Source organism: Leuciscus leuciscus, assembly GCF_965113295.1.
Source record: "Leuciscus leuciscus genome assembly, chromosome: 14".
Taxonomy (NCBI): domain Eukaryota; kingdom Metazoa; phylum Chordata; class Actinopteri; order Cypriniformes; family Leuciscidae; genus Leuciscus; species Leuciscus leuciscus.
The window spans coordinates 19015195-19035243 of record NC_138738.1 but is presented as its reverse complement, the minus strand read 5'-3'; the positions used below and the strand labels follow the sequence as shown (position 1 = coordinate 19035243).

General features: G+C 38.2%; 1 protein-coding gene and 1 long non-coding RNA gene across 3 annotated transcripts in view; one reads left to right on the top strand and one right to left on the bottom strand.

The window, feature by feature from the left end:
• The window catches only part of ryk (receptor like tyrosine kinase), a 64321-nt gene that overhangs the window by 10563 nt on the left and 33709 nt on the right, over positions 1–20049 (top strand). The window lies entirely within an intron of this gene.
• LOC309514096 lies at positions 1565–3063 on the bottom strand. Its single transcript, XR_014211604.1, has 3 exons — positions 2643–3063; positions 2291–2575; positions 1565–1852 (listed from the first exon to the last, which is right to left on the bottom strand). It is a non-coding gene; the product is annotated as an uncharacterized lncRNA (long non-coding RNA).

The following is a 20049-nucleotide window of genomic DNA, read 5'->3' as shown; positions in this document are numbered from 1 at the left end:
AGTTTACACATCACCGACGTCCTGATGGTTATACTACAACACCTTGGTAGTACCATCAAATGATAGCCTATAGCGATGTCATCAGGATACACATACACCGGTAGGCAGTGGCCCACCTTACCGGGTGACCACGTCGTGGTCCACCAGAATTTATAGTTTACCCACCTCTTTTTTTACCACTACACCACTGGATATACTGTATACACCCATTCAGTAATTTTTTTGTCATATTGCCAAGCCCTGGTAAGTAGCCTAGTATTTCGCAATTTCATTAGTAATCTTAATACTGTGTCCGCACCATATGCAACACAACACTGTAACAAGCAACAAAAGGTATTTTCCGTGTTAATAAACTGATACTGTGTATCAGAATAATTTTATGTTAACGTTTATGATTAGACTGAATCAGCGCCCTTATTTTCACACACACATATAACATATAATTTGAATAAGACACAATGAAATATGTGCGCATACATAGTGCTGGTTGGGAGCAGAAGAGTATGTGAAATATGTCCATAAAAACTTAAAACACGCTAGAAACACGCTTGCTCTGGTCCGGATATGAAACGTGGTCCGCATTGCGAATGTTATTAAAGGGATGGTTCGGAGTAATTTCAACCTAGGGTCCTTTGCCCCATGACCTTGAGCCAAACACCCATTCCGGGCATTATTAGTGGGATAATTTACGAGATACAACCTTGGATCAATTAGCGCCTGCACTAAGCCATTCGGCTGATATCTCTAAATAAGCTCTAAATTTAATAATGTTCGACCAAGGGAAAAAAAGGGCTTCGGCGGGGGGGGGGGGGGGGGGGGGGGGGGGGGGGTGGGGTGTTTGGCTCAAGGTCATGGTGCAAAGGACCCTAGGTTGAAATTACTCCGAACCATCCCTTTAAACTCATAGCGACGTTACATGCATAACCCACTCTCATGCTCTCACCCATGTGCTGTTGTTATATTAAATATTGTTAGTCATATTTTCCATGCGGTGGTAGTCAAATTCCAGCTCTGAACGCATCGCAGGGAAAATGCAAACTGTACTGATACACTTACTTAGAACACATGCTATTGTTGTTTTCATTGATATGCAACCGGTACATATTTGTTGACATTGTGTTTTAAGGTTTCATGACCCTTTAATGTGTTTTTGTACTAGCCAGTCGTGATGGTGATGCATAATGAGTTACGGGATTCTATTTTTGGAATTGCTTCTATTTCATCAATGTCTAGCTCAGGTACTGGTTGCGTTGTATTGTAGTAAATGTTTAATAAAGTTCAAATATTTCAGTGCTAGTTTTTGAAAAGGATTCTGTTATTGTCTCTGTAAATTTCAAAAACACAAATTTGTGAAAACGGTGACGTCATGCACATGCGAAATTGCGTGTATTAGCCTAATTTGCAGATCATATATATTTTCAGACTCATAAGGTGTGTTCAGAACATTATTTTGAAATGGTGATGAACATGAAAAATCATGAAATATTGGTTGAAACCTCTGTTTGTTTTCATGCCAAGAGTTCAAAAGATAACATGCATTCTATTTTTTTTTTTGAGAAAAATATTTTAAATATAAAGAAACAAATGATAGGTTCTCCTTTTGTAATGCTGCGCTGAGCTATAGCCTAACATCCGTGTTCTTTCCTCATGTCTTTGTGTTTGTTAGAAGTTGAATTCTAATCAAATACTGCCAAACGGCCCATATTACTTCTGAATAGGATGTCGACTTCATAAATAGAATGAAAATGATTAAAATGCATGACTCAAACCATATATGTCCTTATATGGTCACCAATGTATTCTGGTTGTCATTTAGTGGAAAGGTTTGGTACTGCACCTAAACAAAATTTCACTTAAAGTCCGCGTGAACCGGAAGTTGCAAACGACTTTTCTCCAGTGTTGTGACGTATTTCCCAGTGAAAAGGAATATTGAACAGAGGGCAGGGTTTTACTCTAGCGCTCCTCTCCATCTCTGCTCATAACAGACTAACGGTTTGAGGGGAGTGGTTAAGCGTTTCCCAACCCAAGCCGTCAAACCTACATCATCAGAGAAGGAACGCCATTCCAGACCGGAAGTAACTTTGACTTTGATTAAAGATTACGACGGCAAACAATTTTTGTCTGTATATTAACTTGCACGGATTAATTTTTCACCACAAGACTAGTAATATGCTCTAACAAAGTAAATAGGGTCAATTTTGATTTCAGTTGGACTTTAAAGGGCACCTGTTATGCAAAATTCACTTTTACATGGTGTTTGTTGGCAGTGTGTACACAACCACCCTATAACGCTAAAAATCCAGTGTTTTATTTTTTTAAGTCCCCATAAATCATAAGCACAGTCTCGGAACAACCCGTTCTCAGATTCAGGGCAATGTGACGTACTTTTGCACAAGCCACGACTGTTGACTGACACTGCCGTATTAGCGTAGACCCGCCCTGAGTGAGCTAAACGCAGTCCGCCATTGTTTCGACGCCGGAGCAGCTGTAGACAAGACTGTCTCCGAAGCGATTGAGGTGTTTTGTTGTTGGATGTAAGAATGAACATAGCAGTCGTCATTTACTCTAATTTTTACTCAAGGATTGATCTGTACCAACTGTTTGTGATCCAGTTTTACAGTCTCTGGAGCGATAGGCCTAACTTTACTGATCACGGCAGTAATGGAAGGGAGTGCGCGCACTTTATTACAGTTCGTCAGAATTGTTTTACGGATATAAAGTTAACCAGTTAATTACGCACCCACTGAAAGGCATAAAGTCTGTATATATTTGTTTACTGTTAGTTGTAACAAGTGTTTTTATGTAATTCGCTGTGTATGTTGATGATGATGATGATGATGATGATAATGAAAGAGAGAGAGAGTTTATAGATAAGACTTTAATGCACACTTCTGTGATTTTATTCAGCTCTTTAGATGATTTTCTGGAGTAAAACTTGACGCTTCATCTTTTGTGTGTATATAATAAACTTCATTAAACTCATCAGTAAATTTTGATGACACGATCCACTACAACAGGCTTGTAACGTACTAATAGTGGATAGAAGCAAGATGAAAAATAAGTTATAACTAGGGTTGGGTATCGTTTCATTTTTAGCGATTCCGATTCTGCTTATCGAATCCGGTTCTTATCGATTCTTGTTTCCGATTCCAATATTTTTTGGAGGGAGAAAAAAGGGCAAATAATTGAAGAATAAATATTTCTGCCTTTTATTCTTGCCAATTTTAAGCAATAACCAATAAAATGGCTAAAGTGAAAGGAGTCTCTTCATATAAAGGTGTTGATTACATTATTACTCCAGCAGTAGGTGGCAAAAATCGACTGTTTTTTTTTTATTGAATTATTTATTGAAGAAGACTCGAGAGATTCGTTCAAAAACGGTGAATCATTCAATTCATTAAACAAGTATTTATGAGACACTGAATTAATTAGTGTTTGAATTAATTATTCAAACTAGTTTTTTTTTTTTTAAATAGACTATTATACTAAACATGTTATTCTGAGTAGTTGTCTGATGTATGTAATCGTGATCTCCATTTTAAACTAAACAAAAATGATTTTAAGCCACATAGATTCCTGAATTAGAGACCGTTCACACATCGCGTCTAAAATGCATGGAAAAGCACGGCCGTCTCCTTCTTTCCACAAGCGCTTGCGCTCCCGTGGCGTCTGTCGTTGCTATGCAACCAACCATTTACTAGGCTACTAGATATATTTATGGAGATGAGAAATAAAAACCCGCCCTGTTCAGCTATGATCAGCTGTTCAGCCGAGCTTTTGATGTTACAGAAAGGTCGGTTGTTTTTTGTCACTTGACCTGCGCACCGCTTGCGCCATTCTGAAAAGTTGAGATGTTTTCATCTCGCCGAGGCATAGGCGCGCCTGCAAAAACGAGCGCCACGCACCGCATGCTCGTCGCGCCCACGGCCCATGTCGCTTCTATTATGAACGTGCTTGCCGTGCGCCTACATTTGAAATAACGGATAGTCAGGAATCGATAAGAGGAATCGTAATGAGTGCGTCTTATCGAATACCCGGTTTTTGGAAATTTGTTACCGGTTCTAAAATGGAACCGGTTCTCGATACCCAACCCTAGTTATAACCGTAATTGAGCTACACTATACCTGTTCTATCTCCATACAGCATATATTCTCTGGCTCTGTGGGCATTATTGTTCGACTCCGGGTCAAAATGAACACCGCTACTGAGAGTTTCTGTTCTGATATTTTCATTCCGTGAGATGAGATTGTCCTGACACTGAGCGTGAGCTCGCGAGACTTCGCCCTCTCTGCCGGCTGCAGCAGCTCATTTGCATTTAAAGGGATACACACTAAAACGGCATGTTTTTCTCAGCCCCAAAAAGAGACAATTTAAACATGCTGTGAAAAATGATATGTTGGGTATTTTGAGCTAAAACTTCACATACACACTATGGGGACATCTTATTTTACATCTTGTGAAAAGGAGCATAATGGGTGCCCTTTAAAGCTAATTTTTTTTGTGATATCAACTTCAAATTTGGACCACAACTTGTTAAGATTTATGGCTTTGATTTTTCTTGCTGTTTTAGAGTAAAACATTTGTTAAACTTAAACTTTTAAAACTTTTTTTCTTTTACTTTTCATAATTTCAAAAGTATTTAAGATTAACAATTTAAAGAGGTTAAGAACAGATTAATGTGCTTACTCATGTGTTGTGAAATTGGCAGACAGTTTTTGTGAGTTGCCCTTTGTACAAAATACTCAAAAACTGATACAATATAGTGAATGATACCAAACAAGGATTATTATGCGTCCTTTATGGACTTACCTTTGCATCAAGAGAACGCTAACCTTGTCTCTACAAAGGGTAGGCTTCTCACAAAAGATCACTTTAGTTATAAACTACATTGTACTGTTACAAACCAGCTTGGCCTCTCTCTCATATGAGTAAGCGAGCCCTCCCTCGTTCGTATCATAGCCATAGAAGTTTGTTTACTTAAGCAGCAGCTGTACTGCCATGTTGTTCCAGTGAAGGTGGGAGTTCTGAGGAAACCTCTTACGGAACAAGCTCTGTTTGCTTGACTGCGGTGGCAGCTGTAGTAGGACTGGCTCATGTGGTTGTAATTAATGACTGGCGCTGACTCCTTTTGAGCACCAGGCAAGATTCATTACCGAGCTGCCACAACTCAGCCATGACAATTTGGAACCGGTCTCTTCAAAACAATGCGCTTTCCAAAGACTCATGCCTAGCTGTCCAAGTGATCCCTCAGACCCTGTCCTCAGGAAAAGCAGACCTGCAGGAAACTAATGTTCATTAATGAGCTGAGAGCTAAACTCAGTGATGGGCCACTGAAAGAAAGGATTGTCACTGCTTTAAAACTGATCAAAGAAGCTGAAGTAAATTCCAGCCATATACGTGATTGGACTTAAAATGACGTGAAACATTTTATAGTTGTAGAGCTTTGATGGAATGCTAATTCTGGTGGTTCTGTGCATTTGGGCCTCACATTGACCCTCAGACTGCTAACTTGAAGAGTTCTGAATGCAGATGAAGCATTTTCAAGGTTAACTTATTCTCAAGGACCACATTTAGATGTGTTTTACTGCTAACTGAATCTTGGTGATCACAGAATCCACAGCATTTGACATTTAATGTTTGACTTTCAGTATAATAACCAAAGAACATTAAGATATATTTTACACATATTTTAAGTAAAGCCAGTTTGCATTATTTTCACTCCACTTACTATATTTCTTACCATATTATTGTTTGCTTGGGGTGTGATGAGACGCTTATCTCACGAGACTGGGTTCATGAGACGAGACGAGACAAGATTTTTGTACAATGTTTTATAGAAATCCTCAATGACAAAATTCATGACTGGAAAAATAGCCTGCAGGTGCACTTTGAAATGTTTTAACTAATAATCTTCTGCATGTCATTTCAGTTCTACTTTGAGGATGAATTATCAAATGCATTGAAAGAAATGTACAAGCACTGTAAAAGATTTTGCCACAAACTCATCTGACTGGCTTTTCTCCTCTCTTCAGACCATACTGTACATGAATTATGAGCTTCCAGAACTTCTGATTGAGGCTGTGTGTAACCTCAATTGAACTAATTTCCACAAATTGAACATAGAAATAGAAACGGTATAAATAAAAAATAAGTTTTCTCTTAGTCTTATTAAGTGCAAACAATAAGTTAAAGTGCAACTGCAACCATAATCAAAGTACTGTAGTGCACAGACTCTTAATAATTGTTGTGAAATTGCTGTTTTATTTTGCGCCGGCAGTTATAGGGTTACGGTGGCGAGTTTGGAAAAATGCCGGGTAGAGAGAAATGACTGAGTGAGTGAGGCTGGTGCGTTTGTGTTCAGTTGTTCTTGCGTTCCGGTTAAAAGATCAGAAACGGAGCCTCCCTTGTCTTACACTACTCTCTCAATATTCAAAGTGCAAACAGAGACCAGAGCCACCACTACACAGTAGGGCTGTCAACGAATATTCTAAATTCGAATATATATTCGAATAGTTTTAAAAAACAGAAATTCGAACGTGAAAATTAATATTCGAATGTGAATTTCGAATATGGAAAAACACGCCCGCGGAAGCAGAGGCGCGGCTGTCTGCTTTGCGAGTGGGCGCGCGCGCTGCCTGAAGCCTTGTTTATACTTTCGCCTGTATCCGCAGCGCGAGTCTCCGCAGACTGCGCGCGCACCTCCCCCAAACGGACGAGGCGTTTATACTCGACGCGCTCGCCGTTGTACTATTCTTTGAAACGATAGGGGGCGATTCGCGCTCGTGCGGACGCGTCGAGTATAAACAAGACTTGAGGGACAGGTCACACGAGTCGCACTGTCTAGCACAGCGTCACTGCTGAAAGTTGACAGTGCACTAAAAGACAATGGAATAAATTGCAGTCAGTTTTTCCTTTTTTAATACAAGCACCAATAATGTAAGTAGCCTTTTTCTTTTTTAATAGCACTTTATTTTTTATGAACCTCAGGGTAAAAGTTCTTTGTTGTCACATTTCTCGGAATTGTGTGCCTCATTTTATTTAAAGTTAAACAGAAAAGTTCCATGTTTACCACAGCTCGCTCGGAGCGTTCAATGTCGGTTCTATACTGTAAAACTTCAATTAATGTTAATACATTTGTTTCAATCACTGAATGAAGCCTGCTATATTTGGGGCAAGAGTCGCGACCTTAAATTGCTTGCGCAAAACTCTTGATCAGCACTCAACATGTGCTTATTGTTGTTCATTTTACCGTTATGAGCAGAGAGAGCGTGAGCGCGAGGGCGCGCGAGAGAGAGAGAGAGAGAGAGAGTGCCTGCGAGTGAGCGAGACTGAGGTCTGTGGTCTTGGCCATTAGTTTATTTACTTGGTTTTGTGTTGGTAATACATTGTCAAATATGTTTAAACTTAAATTAACTACCTATACAAGTTATGTATGTCTCTTTGTATTAATTTGTCCTGTTATTGACGTAATGCGCGTCATTGAAAAAATGCGCAACCAGATGTTCGAATAGTTCGAATATTCGTGTGTTTTTTAGAGGGAATATTCGAACGTCATTTTTGAGCAATTTTGACAGCCCTACTACACAGTCCAGCGATAGGTTTTATAGCTCTGTTGCGCAACGAATCCACCATCGTTACGCGATCAGTGAACTGTGATTCCTGTTGCACTCTGTGCGACTCGTGCTGGATGAGCAGATCAGATGTTTTCAATGGTTTTTATTTTTATAAAAACTGCAAAAAAAACCGGGGCACCGTAATGTTATGTGAATGTAGCGGTGACATTCTATGCTAATTTCACCCACACGAGACAGCTTTACCCTCGACGAGAGATCTCGTCAAATTTCCCCTATTGGTTACTCTTTAAATATTCTTGCAAAAAGTGCTATTTATATGGCACAAATGAAATTGATTATCTGTAAAATGTTTTATTTATTTATTATTATTCTTTCAGTTTCACAGTATATCGTTTTTTTTTGTGTGTTTTTTTTACAGGACCTCTATAAATGTTTATAGTGTCAGGAGTACATAGAATATAAAACATTGTAATGTAATTGCAAATAAAACTTTACTTTAAAAAATGTATGTAATCAAATTCAATAAAAAAGAAAAGAAAATCCATTTATAAGACTAACAATTTAGTTTACCTTTTAAAATGTAATCAAATGAAGTTTGAATCATTCATAAAATTATGAAATTAAATTGTATTATTTTGATTGTATTATTATTATTATTATTATTACTACTACTACTACTACTACTACTACTACTACTGCTACTACTGCTGCTGATACTTGAAGTACATTACTGTGCAATGGTAATATATTTCTGTTATAATTTCAAGTTAAGCTAAACTTATTTTGATGGATTGTCGTGAAGACCTTGAGTTTCTGTGTATATATGATATGATTAGTTTTTCTTGAATGAAATGGTAAAATTACACTCAGAGTAGCTCTGAAGGTGAAGTTCATGTGTTCACGTCCTCATGTAGTGAGACGGCAGATGCTGAAAACACCACGACTCGAGTGTCGCATGCTTCAGTATGTGTGTCTGTGTAGTAGACAAACTGTGTCGCTCTTTCACAGACAAACAGAACCTTTAAAGCTCAAAAAGACTGATATTGACTCTGATGTCTGCATGTTTTTTTTGTTGTTTTTTACTGTACTAAAGCAAAAAAAACCAAAAAAACATACGTTTGCAGATATTTAGGAAACATGCTAAGTTCACACATACTTGTTTCTCCGAAAACAAGGATCTGAAAACATTGCTACAGCCAGTTATTTTACTTTGGGAAATTTGTGTTCCGTGTTGGAATGTCTGTTTTTGTTTTGTACCGTGTGATCCCGCCCACTGCCAATTTACCCAATAGTATTTCAACACCCTGGGTTGCCAGTTGGTGGAAAAAGTGTATTGCAGCCATGGAAGCCAGCAAATGAACTCGGAGATTGCAGATTTTATCTGACCTAAAAAGCCTCAGCATCCATCTAAAAATCTCTCTGACCAGAGGCATATTAAACTCTTCAACTTGCAGTGTGTAAGGCTTGTCGGCAACTCTCTCCAATAATTTGGACTGCAGTATCCATTTCAACTGCTTGCTGTCAATATTTAATAATGCATCTTTAGTATCCACAGGCACTAGTCAATATCGCGATTTGATTAATTGTGCAGTCGTACTTTTGATTTATTCATCAAAAGATTATGTGACATTCCGCTTTATACAGTAAGTTCCAAAAGACTGGAGGCCTTGTGATGTGGCGCATGTTCAAAAACTAATATAATATACTTTCCTTTGCATTTTCCATTACTTTAAAGGAGAGGTTGTGTCTGGATTTAAGAATAGCCTAAGGATCTGTCTTTGTATCCTTTTTTGATGTTATGCATCACGGTTGCTTTCATGTAGTAGGCCTTCCTCTGTGAGCATTTGGAATGGAACAAACACTTCTTAGAAGATGTTCTCTTCTACAGTTTTTCATAGGGCTGTAAGAAAATGTCAATACACGACACGTGAATTTAGGGATATTTTGTTTGGCAATACTGTATTGATTCTTAAAAACAATGTGTCGATATTTATTTATTTGTTTACACAGGACTCCAGACTAACATTTGAGAGCAGTGGCCACTAAGTTCTACAGATAGTGGGACTAGTACCTGATCTGGTAGCGCTGGGGGGTGGGGGGATTTTTAATCCTAAAGGTAATTTAATCATAAAATTACTATTATTTTGCATTAATAAACTGCAGTAACTAATAGGATAACTAATCCTAATATTGCGTGCTTATTTATTTTTGTAAATATCTTTGGCCATTGCATTAAAAATAATATTCGAATTGGATAATATTTAGAGCTTTGAAGTGCTTTGAAGTAGGTTTGTTAGGTAGGTAAGTTAGATTTTCACGGTATGATAACAGTCTCAGAAAATATCACATTATACAGTATTAAACAATCAATTATTATCATTATTATCATCTGTTAAAATATCTTTTAAATTAATTCCAAAAACTTTTTTGAACATTTTCTGTATTATAACTTGAAACCAAATCAAAATCAAAATCATGTTAAATCAATTAAATTATCGATTAGATGAACACCTTATCATTTATCATTTTTTTTAAAGAATAATAGAGTCCTATGAAATGTACTTTATTCATAAAAGTTTTCTCTTTAAGATTTAATGCAAATATATGATCAAAAACGGTGATGTATGGGTGATGTACAGCGTTACTACATTAAATCCATGGTGAATGTTGGTGATTTGTGGACTGAAAAGCCTTCTATAACTTGTTCATTAAAGGCACAATGTTTCTCCCATTGTTTCCACGTCAGCGCTTTTTGTTGTGATATCTATGGTTTATAACCTAAAATTTTGCACTGAATTTGAATGCTTCTCACTAGATCTCGTAGTGATTCTATTAATACTCTATGGTGAATTCAAATGGTTTCTCACTGGATCTCCCAGCACTGTGTAGTAACTGTGTTAGGTGATCAAGATCGGCCCGTGACGTGAGTAAACCTGTTACCTGCGCTGTCTGAGCTGATAAAATGTCCACGCTGCACAGCTCAAATAAGAAGCACGGTTTCATTTCGCTTTAGTTTCATTTGATGTTAGTTGCCGTTTGATGTTTTTCATATGCAACATAAATGGCAGCTCTTATCATTCGGGCAAAGTGGTGGCCGCACCAGTGCGACCTCTAACTAAATTGAGTCGCACCCTCAAGAAAAAAGGTCGCAAAATGCAACCATTTGGTCGCTGTCTGGAGACCTGTTACATCAATATTTGTGGCAGTGGCTTTGTGTTTGGTTAAAACCCCAACATGCTTACAGTATCACAATATATTGTATTGTAACTCCTGTATCGTGATGCGTATCGTATCAAATTCTTGGCCCTATTTCAACACTAAAGAATGTAGGTGACTTTAAACTTGTGGCCTGTTTCAGTATTTCATTGTGATGACGTGGTTTACTGTAATGAAATGAGGAGTAAGTGGGCAGTGAAAACTGACAAGGGGTAGTTCCATTTGGAATACTTTCTACATCGTTACCTTTTACTGCCCTCTGAAGCAAATCTGTCTGCGTATTATGACTTTTCTGTAGATGTGAACTCAGTATGTCTGAGGCCAAAAGTGAGTTTGCTCCCAGAACTCTGCAAACATTGGGCTCAAAACGGGAACCTATAAAACACCTGGTTGACCCTCCTGCCATAGATCTACAGCAGATCCAATGGAGCTCACTAAGTTCAGCATGTTGAATGTCAGTGGAAAAATGACTGTTAGGCCAAATATTTTCAACATGGCAACAACTATTTACTATCTTATCTTTCTTTTATTTCCAAACAACTTATTTTTTTTGCAATTTGAATGGCAAAAGCTACCAGATGAAAGCCCCTCTTTAAAGTCAACATTTAACAACATTCACAACAATTTTACTTGGTTGAAAGGAAAGCGGCCGTGTAGACATCAGACGATCAGAGAAAAGAATGTTGTTTCAGTGGCAGACCCACCTTTTTTCTTTGGAATAGTGTGTGCATGAATTTTGCGCTAAGACCAGATTTATTAAGAAAAGGACACCCTGATCTTCACAGCAGTGCCCATGTGGGGTTGTCATTTACTGAGATGCTTTCTGGCAGTATCAGTAATTATTTCTCCAAATGTGACTGCCTCAGACCGAGCCTATAAATCCTTCACCGCTGGGGGGTTTCAGGGAGCTCTTGTCACCACACACATAAATAAACACATACACTTAGACACTTCTTATATCCCTGTTGAAGCACTTGGGGATTTCGGTGCCCCCCACACGTTGCTCATCTGTGGTCGGCCTTTACTGAATTGGAATTTAAAAAATAAGTCTAGTTTACTTAGAATTCACAAATTGCTAATTAAATTACACAAGGTCCTTTACTGGTCAGTCCAAGTAGTGATTCCAAGGGTTGTTTCACTTAATTCATAAATTATGTGTAGTTCCCTGTGCATGTACTTGTTTTTACCTGTGGTTCATGGAAGATCCATTAGTGATCCATAGAGAGAGCATCACATTTACTAAAGTAGTGGAAAATGAGCATTATATTATGGGTTGTTTCTGCCCTTTGCTCAGCACACCATATAAAATTTTCACTTATGTCGGTAGAGGAGATAATGGTGGACTGGAATGCCACCAAGCCTGAAACCATGGTAAGCTAGTATCAAGTAAAATCATTCTCCATTAAAAATGCCTTACAGCGGCTTCTAAAATAACAGGGCAGAGTATGGTACCATTGAAAGATTCTTGTGCTTTGCCTGGATAGTCGCTTGACTTGAACATGTGCCCAAAGCTAGAAAGGAGAAAGCTTTCAAGACGAGCTGAAAAACGAGCAGGGAGCTATTACAAAAGGAGTCCATGAATAGAATCGGAATGACTGGCAGTAGTATTCGCATTTGTATGCTTGTCTATTGAACCACCACACTGAATGGGGGTAGGCCCCTTTTACTTTTTGTTCCATGCACTCAACCTATTATTTAATTGTACACGAGTCTACACTACCTCTCTTCATATTTGTTTGAGACTTTGTTTTTGTTTTAGAGTAGCCTAAGTCATAGGTTGTTTGAAGTGTAAAATAATACCTATTCTGATAATAATGCAGTCGCAGTGGTTTGAATGGTGTTTGAATTCTGAAAAGTAAATTTATTATGACCCCAAAAGAAGATAAATATTTAAGGAAATTGTTTGTGTACCAATATAACAAGATGTTGTTGACCCTGGTCTTACCCAGCTCTGAAGGAAACAGTAGAAATATTGAGCAGAGAAGACTATCTGCTAAAAATATTCCACCTTTTTCTTTCTTTTAGTTATTATTGGCACTTGCCTTAGTTACCTCAGAGATTTTCAAACCTCTTAAAGGGATAGTTACACGAAAATGAAAATTCTGTCTTCATTTATTCAACAGATTTAATCTTTATTAACATTAGGGATGTCAATTTACATAAATTCCCATAATCAATCGTTGTTTAAATTAACAGTCAATTAATTGATTAATCGTTAACCTTAACCTCTCTAATCCAAGGCGGGCGGCACTTATGTTACTTGACAACCACTTGCATAACAAACACGAAATGGGTGTAATTTTAAAGCTTAGAAGTTTGGCTTACACTGAATATAGGGAATATATACTTAAAGGGATACTCCACTTTTTTTGGAAATATGCTCATTTTACAACTCCCCCAGAGTTAAACAGTTGAGTTTTACCGTTTTAGAATCCATTCAGCCGAACTCCGGGTCTGACGGTACCACTTTTAGCATAGCTTAGCATAGATCATTGATTCTGATGAGTCCAGTAGCATTTCTTTCAAAATGACCAAAGAGTATCAATATTTTTCCTATTTAAAACTTGACTCTTCTGTAGTTAAACCGTGTACTAAGATCGACGGAAAATGAAAAGTTGTGATTTTCTAAGCCTATATGGCTAGGAACTATACTCTCATTCCTGCGTAATAATCAAGGAACTGTGCGGCCGTACCATGAGTGCAGCAGGCGTAATGATATGACGCAGCGCCTGAAAATAGGTCTAAAGGCCAATTTATACTTCTGCGTCGGGTGCGCGTAGAAGGTATGGCATACGCACCTCAAAAATGTAACTACGCGACGCGGACCGCAAGATCTGTGATTGGTCGGCTGGATAGCATCGCGTTTCCTCCTACGCATTTCCGGAATGATCTTCTGCACTCTGCACCGCCCGCCCGCCATTTTTAAATTCCGAAGATCAGTGAAGAGCCATGGAAATAGACCAAGTGACCGAGAGATTGCTTGAAGAAGTGCGGAAATACAGCCATCTGTATGACTCCTTCAGTCGCCATTGCTCGTAGAAACCTAAACTCAAAACAGCTGCGAGGAATGTAAACACAGTGGAACATTAAAACCCACCCGCGCCAACTAGCGTTTCGGCGGTGTAACTGCAGAGCAACACAGACATTCGCAGAAGTATAAATGCTCACGACGGCGTCGCCTACGTGCGTAGCCTACGACGTACACTACGGCGTACACTCGACGCAGAAGTATAAATTGGCCTTAATAGGTTAGACAAACTTAGTCCCGGTCACGTTGGAAGTTACTGAGCTGGGGACTATTTTCAGGCGCTGCGTCATATCATTACGCCTGCTGGACTCATGGTACGGCAGCAAAGTTTCTTGATTATTACGCAGGAATGAGAGTATAGTTCCTAGCCATATCAGCCTAGAAAATCGCAACTTTACATTTTCCGTCGGTCTTAGTACACGGTTTAACTACAGAAGAGTCAAGTTTTAAATAGGAAAAATATTGAAACTCTTTGGTCATTTTGAAAGAAATGCTACTGGACTCATCAGAATCAATGATCTATGCTAAGCTATGCTAAAAGTGGTACCGTCAGACCCGGAGTTCGGCTGAATGGATTCTAAAACGGTAAAACTCAACTGTTTATCTCTGGGGGAGTTGTAAAATGAGCATATTTCCGAAAAAAGTGGAGTATCCCTTTAAGTGCTTTTTTTTTGCTGACATAGGCTATTAAAAGTGCTCTTTTTTTCATAGCATGATAAAATAACTGCTTTACATGAAAATGTGATCTGTAAAACCGTCGTACATAACATAGACTTGTCATATATCATTGATAAGATCTCAACTAGCAGAATACAAATAGCATATTGTTTAGTTAGAGACCAAACTATATGAAGTATTATGAAAAAGCGCCGCCAACGCACGTGTAAACGGTATACACATGATGCTTTTGCACCACGTTTTGGTTTGTAACTTTGTAAAATATTAGTAAACCATAGTAGATTGCACATCTTTATTTAGAGCAGGTGGTCTGGAATGAGCCCAAACACAACATTGCGTATATCACAGAGTGACATGACATGCTGCTTGGTTAAAGCTGTAGGACTTCCGGGATCCGTTCGTGCTGCAAACATGACGCAGTGTTTTCCAACATCATTTGAAAGTTCAACCAATGGAAACTGGATCTCGTGTGCAGTGGGTGGGTATAGTGGGTAGGGACGATGTGTAGAGACCAATCAGAAACTGTTTTACAGGTGGAGCGTGCTTGGATTGGTTTGAACAAGATTGACGGGTCTTGATTTACCATGCGCCAGAATAGGGAGCGCACAGCTGAAATGGCGCTGAAATATCATCATTCATCAACCAGGATCTTATTACTTGTTTATTCGATGTACTTTTAATGTGGTATTTACACAAGTAGTTCTTATGTTCAGTAAAATCACTTGTTTTGAGGGTCTTTTGGACGCTTGGTTAATTGTTTTGAAAAGAAATGTCTAGCTTACCTAATCCATTGCATGGCTTGAAGACATTAATAGCCTACATTTAAAACAATGGTTCTCAACCTTTTTTACTCCAAGGCCCCCCTCCTGTCTGAATCAATACGATTTATTCACAAAACATTTGTATTCTAGTGTTATTACTTTTAAACTAGTGTTATTTTTTTAAGCAAAATAAATTCAAGATAGATCGCCACTGCAGACATTCTTTACAACTTAAAAGTACTTACTCTGCTCAGTTATACAGTAAATTAAGCACAAGTCAAACTGCCATACCAAACAAGACCACAAGAAGATGCCAAAGGACTGCATATAGCTACTATATGGATCCATTCAGAATTTTTAAACACACCTAAATACAAATGAAAAATAAAAACATTCTGAATGTGTGGAAACACCGCGTTGTGAAGTCGATGGGTCGATGTCATCAGTGAACAGTTCCTTTGTCAGAATAAGCAATCATGTCGATCCGTTACAAAACTCGGTGTATTAATTTTGACAATTACGCAAATTCAACAGTAATCATGCAGAAATGTGATGTTATAGCGATCACTGAGCCGAAAGCCACTCATATGCAGTTTCAGTTTGCCTAATGTACATCTCCTATTTTTCACTGTATAATTGTCTTTTTCTTCATTACAATCGTCATCCATCAACACTTTATTAGCGACACTGGCTTTCTTTATCCAACTGAGAGATATAGTTTGCGTTTCCTATGTTCATGAAGCGGTTGGGTGTTTTGAGCCGCTGTTCAGTCTGTATTTCACACAGCACGATGAGAAACGAATACGTACAGAATACGTACGAGAAAGGTGGTGCTTTCATTTCTTCGTTTTTTTTAATTTATCGTATTAATAATAAAATCAAGTATATTCATATATTTAAATTAATTTTAAGGTATCTCACAGCCCCCCTGAAGGATCACTGAGACCCCCTAGTGGGCCGCAGCCCCCCAGTTGAGAACCACTGATTTTGAATGTGTAACTATGGCATGCTCACTTAATTTTTCCTTGTGTGTCTGCTGCACGTTTTGCACATGAGCCGCACCGTGCGGCCCGCATGCACCTAAAAACGATGTGCTCTAAAGATGACCTGGCTTAATTGACCATTGATACGTTTTAGTAAAATCGATTTTTTTGAAATATAAAGTCTTTTGGTTTGGAACGACATCTTTCATTAACCCTTTTAACTTTAAACTTTGCAACTTAACCTTTCCTGCAGTGTGGTATGGACATGGATGCATCCAAATTTGTGTGGCTTGTTGAAGAGAGAGTTTGCTACTTTACTAAAGGCTGGCCCACACAAAAAGATTTTTAAAAATCGTATCCGATTTTCAAAATGTGAGAGACCTCAAACATGACGATAAAAAAATACTAGATTTAACAGTTAATTAAGTGTTTGCGGGGTGTTTCTTGACAAAGTGACATCGCGAACTACTGACCTGGCATGCGTAATACAGCCTTTTAAGTTATTTTCACAGATCCGTGTGAACGGTGATCGTTTTGACAACTTTGTCGTCTGTTTTTAGTACATTGTTGTCGTGTAAACATACCCCAAGACAGCTCACCACACACTAACAGATTTCATTCACAAACAACCAGAGTCCTGACTGTGAACATGGGAAATCTCGTGAAATGTCTTGCGATCAAACGTGACTTCAGTGTAAACAAACATGGCCGACAATGGCAAGAAGAAATGGCAGTAATAGTGTTTGGTCTGCTTTTTACAGAAAATTCATGGGAAAAAAGATAAAGGTTTGGATGAACTCGTGTTATACTTCGGCTTCCATCAACTCGCTTTCTGATTGGGTATTGTTTTTTTTACCCACATGACAATCTACAATGTGTGTGCGTTGGTCCTCTGGGTTCCCCCCCATACAACCGGATTTCAACATTGGATATTTACGATTTGAGATTGTCCCTCTTAACATACCTCACACCACAGGAAAATCTGATAAGATAATCTGTAGAACCATCATAATCGGGACTTTATCTAGGATTGTCAGAAGGGGAGAATTGTGCCCAAAATAGGCTCAATTATCTTGTAGTGTGTGTGACCAGCTTAAGTGATCAGACTTATGATTCTCACCTGACAAACAGTGCAACAATCAAAGAAATCTCATAGACTTTTGAAAGAGTGACCCAAACCATAAGGACCAGAATATCATAGAAGCTCTGGGGTGGAAACTTTTAATCTGAGTCAACAAGACATAGCAACACACTAAAAACCATTCAGAACACCTGCAACCACTTAATATCACTGGCATTCTGGTGGATAAGCACCACCACTTTCCTCAGAAAATGTAAAGAACTAGTTGCTGTTATCATTTGCCGAGAATCTATTTCTAGAATCTGTTAATATGTTCCTCTGCCTTCTTAAGACATTGCTTTGCATGAAAGAACACACTGGTCAATATAATTCAATGTTGATTTGTGAATTCATGTATATGTTTTGTATTTTTGAAGAATGCATATAGCGGGTTGGATAAAAATGGATGGTCTCGGGTCTTGGTTTCATCTTAAAATAGGCTGTCTGAACGAACTCTCTTAGTAAAACTACGAAATTACTTGACATAAAGTATGAAATTAATTGTATTATATTTATTATTCTAGTAGAACCTCAGAATATGAACTCCAGCCACTGAAATTTTAGTAGAGGAGAATGTGTGTGGTAATTGCAGTTGATCCCACACTGGGCTGTGGTCCTCCAGAGGTCAGACCTCTGCTTGGAGACGTTTTCTTCCTACGCTTCACCATAGTTTGGGTTATTTTCACCAGCCGTCCAAGTTGTGACACCACTGCCATTTCCGCTGGGCCTGCTGCCGTCTTGTCCCACCCCGTCCAGTTCAGTTTACAACAAACAACGTGTTCACGTCAGCTCTATGAAAGGTAGCCTGGAAGTGCCGCAGTCACATCTGAAAGTGGTTTTCTGCCCATTGCAGCATTGCACTATGGGTCTGCCTGCCTGCGTGCTAGTTTTTTTTCATTTACTTTTAGCCCACACCTGTTTGGTATTACACTGATTACCCTCCTGACCATCTGTGCTGAACTCTTACATTCGAGGGACTCCAATATAGCCGCCATGCTGACTTTCTTGATGATAATGAGACTGCAGATCTCCTTATATTGCATGTTCCACCACTCTCTTTAGGTTTGACCCCTCTGCCCTTTTTGGCTTCCGCACCACTGTGTGAACACTGCATCCCATGAACCTTGAATTAGGTGCATACATAGTGTGTGTAATGAGAACTGGCCTGCCGGCTCATGTGTGTGGCGGCATACCTGTTGTAGTTGCATTGTGTTATAGTTGTAACTTTGGTGTTTAAATTCTCATATTTCTGTCAGTTTATTTAACTTGTTATTAAAAGGATGATGAAGGTTATTTATTGAAAATCACTTTAGTTTTTTTTCAGCAGGGTGAGCAAGCGACATAACGCCAATACATACTGCCATTCAAAAGTTTAGGGTCAGTAAGATTTTTGAAAAATCTCTTATGGTCACCAAGGCTGCATTTATTTGATCAAAAGTACAGTAAAAAAAGAAATATTGTATTTTAGAATGTAATTCATTCCTGTTATGGCAAAGCTTAATTTTCAGCAGTCATTACTCCAGTCTTTAGTGTCACATGATCCTTCAGAAATGTGGTGCAAAAATAACATTTCTTATAAATATTAAAGGGTTAGGCCTACTCTTTTTTTTAAAAAAATTTAAAAAAATGTTTTAAAGGAAAAGTACATACTTTTGTGTGTGTAGCAGAAGAGTAGGCAAGCTTTGGGACAAACTACTTCATCATAATTGCGTCTTTAACTGACAGCTCTGTTTAGTTATGTGCATCCTGTCACCTTTTAAACTGCCCTGTTAATCATTGCCACAGTTAAAATCCTCCACGTTCAATTTAATTTAATTTCCTACTGTATCAGAGAGAAATAATAATGCATTTAAAAGTTAATGGCCAAACGTACCATTACAAAAGTTTACAATGCTGTTGCAGATGAAATATAATGTGGATAACATTCTTTTAAATCTTTGGAATACTAATTTCAACATACTACGATTTGGGACACACTAATTCTAATTTCGAATCCTGTTTAGGACGGATAGTATGCAAATTGGGAGGCAGCATAAGATACTTTTTTTTCAGGATTCTTGGTGAATAGAAAGTTCAAAAGAACATTTACTAGAAATTGAGAAATTTATTTACTGTAACTTTTCAATTCAGTGCATCCTTGCTAAGTAAAAGTATACATTTTAAAAAAAAGAAAAAAATAACTGCACACATGACTGTTACTTAAGTGTGACATGCTTAATGTTATTAGGCGCAATAAGCAAAGTACTCGCGCACAGGAAGCCGCCTCTCGGGAGCGCATAGTCCTGATTTCAGTTCTCTTCTATGGCCAAATACCAAATTATGTAAAAATGCCCATCTTGTTGAATATTCACGTAAACACAGTCAGTTATGTCTTAAGTAAACAGTTGAGAAAGAAAGCGCGCGTGTAACAATATATAGATCCGTGCAGCTCTTACAGTGACCGCAGAATAATAAACCTGCTTTCGTCTGTGTGCTTTAATGTTAATCAAACAACAACAGACAAAGAGAAAAACGCTTGCTGCTCTCGACTGAATAACTTTTGTAGGTTTAATAATAATCAGTGTATATTTAATTCATACAGTAAAGAATGAGCAATGATTTATTTTTACATTTGATTATTTAATTTCTGTTTTTAAATAAACCTATAGGCCTACCTGAAACCCTAAACCCCCTGGTTTAAATTGCACTT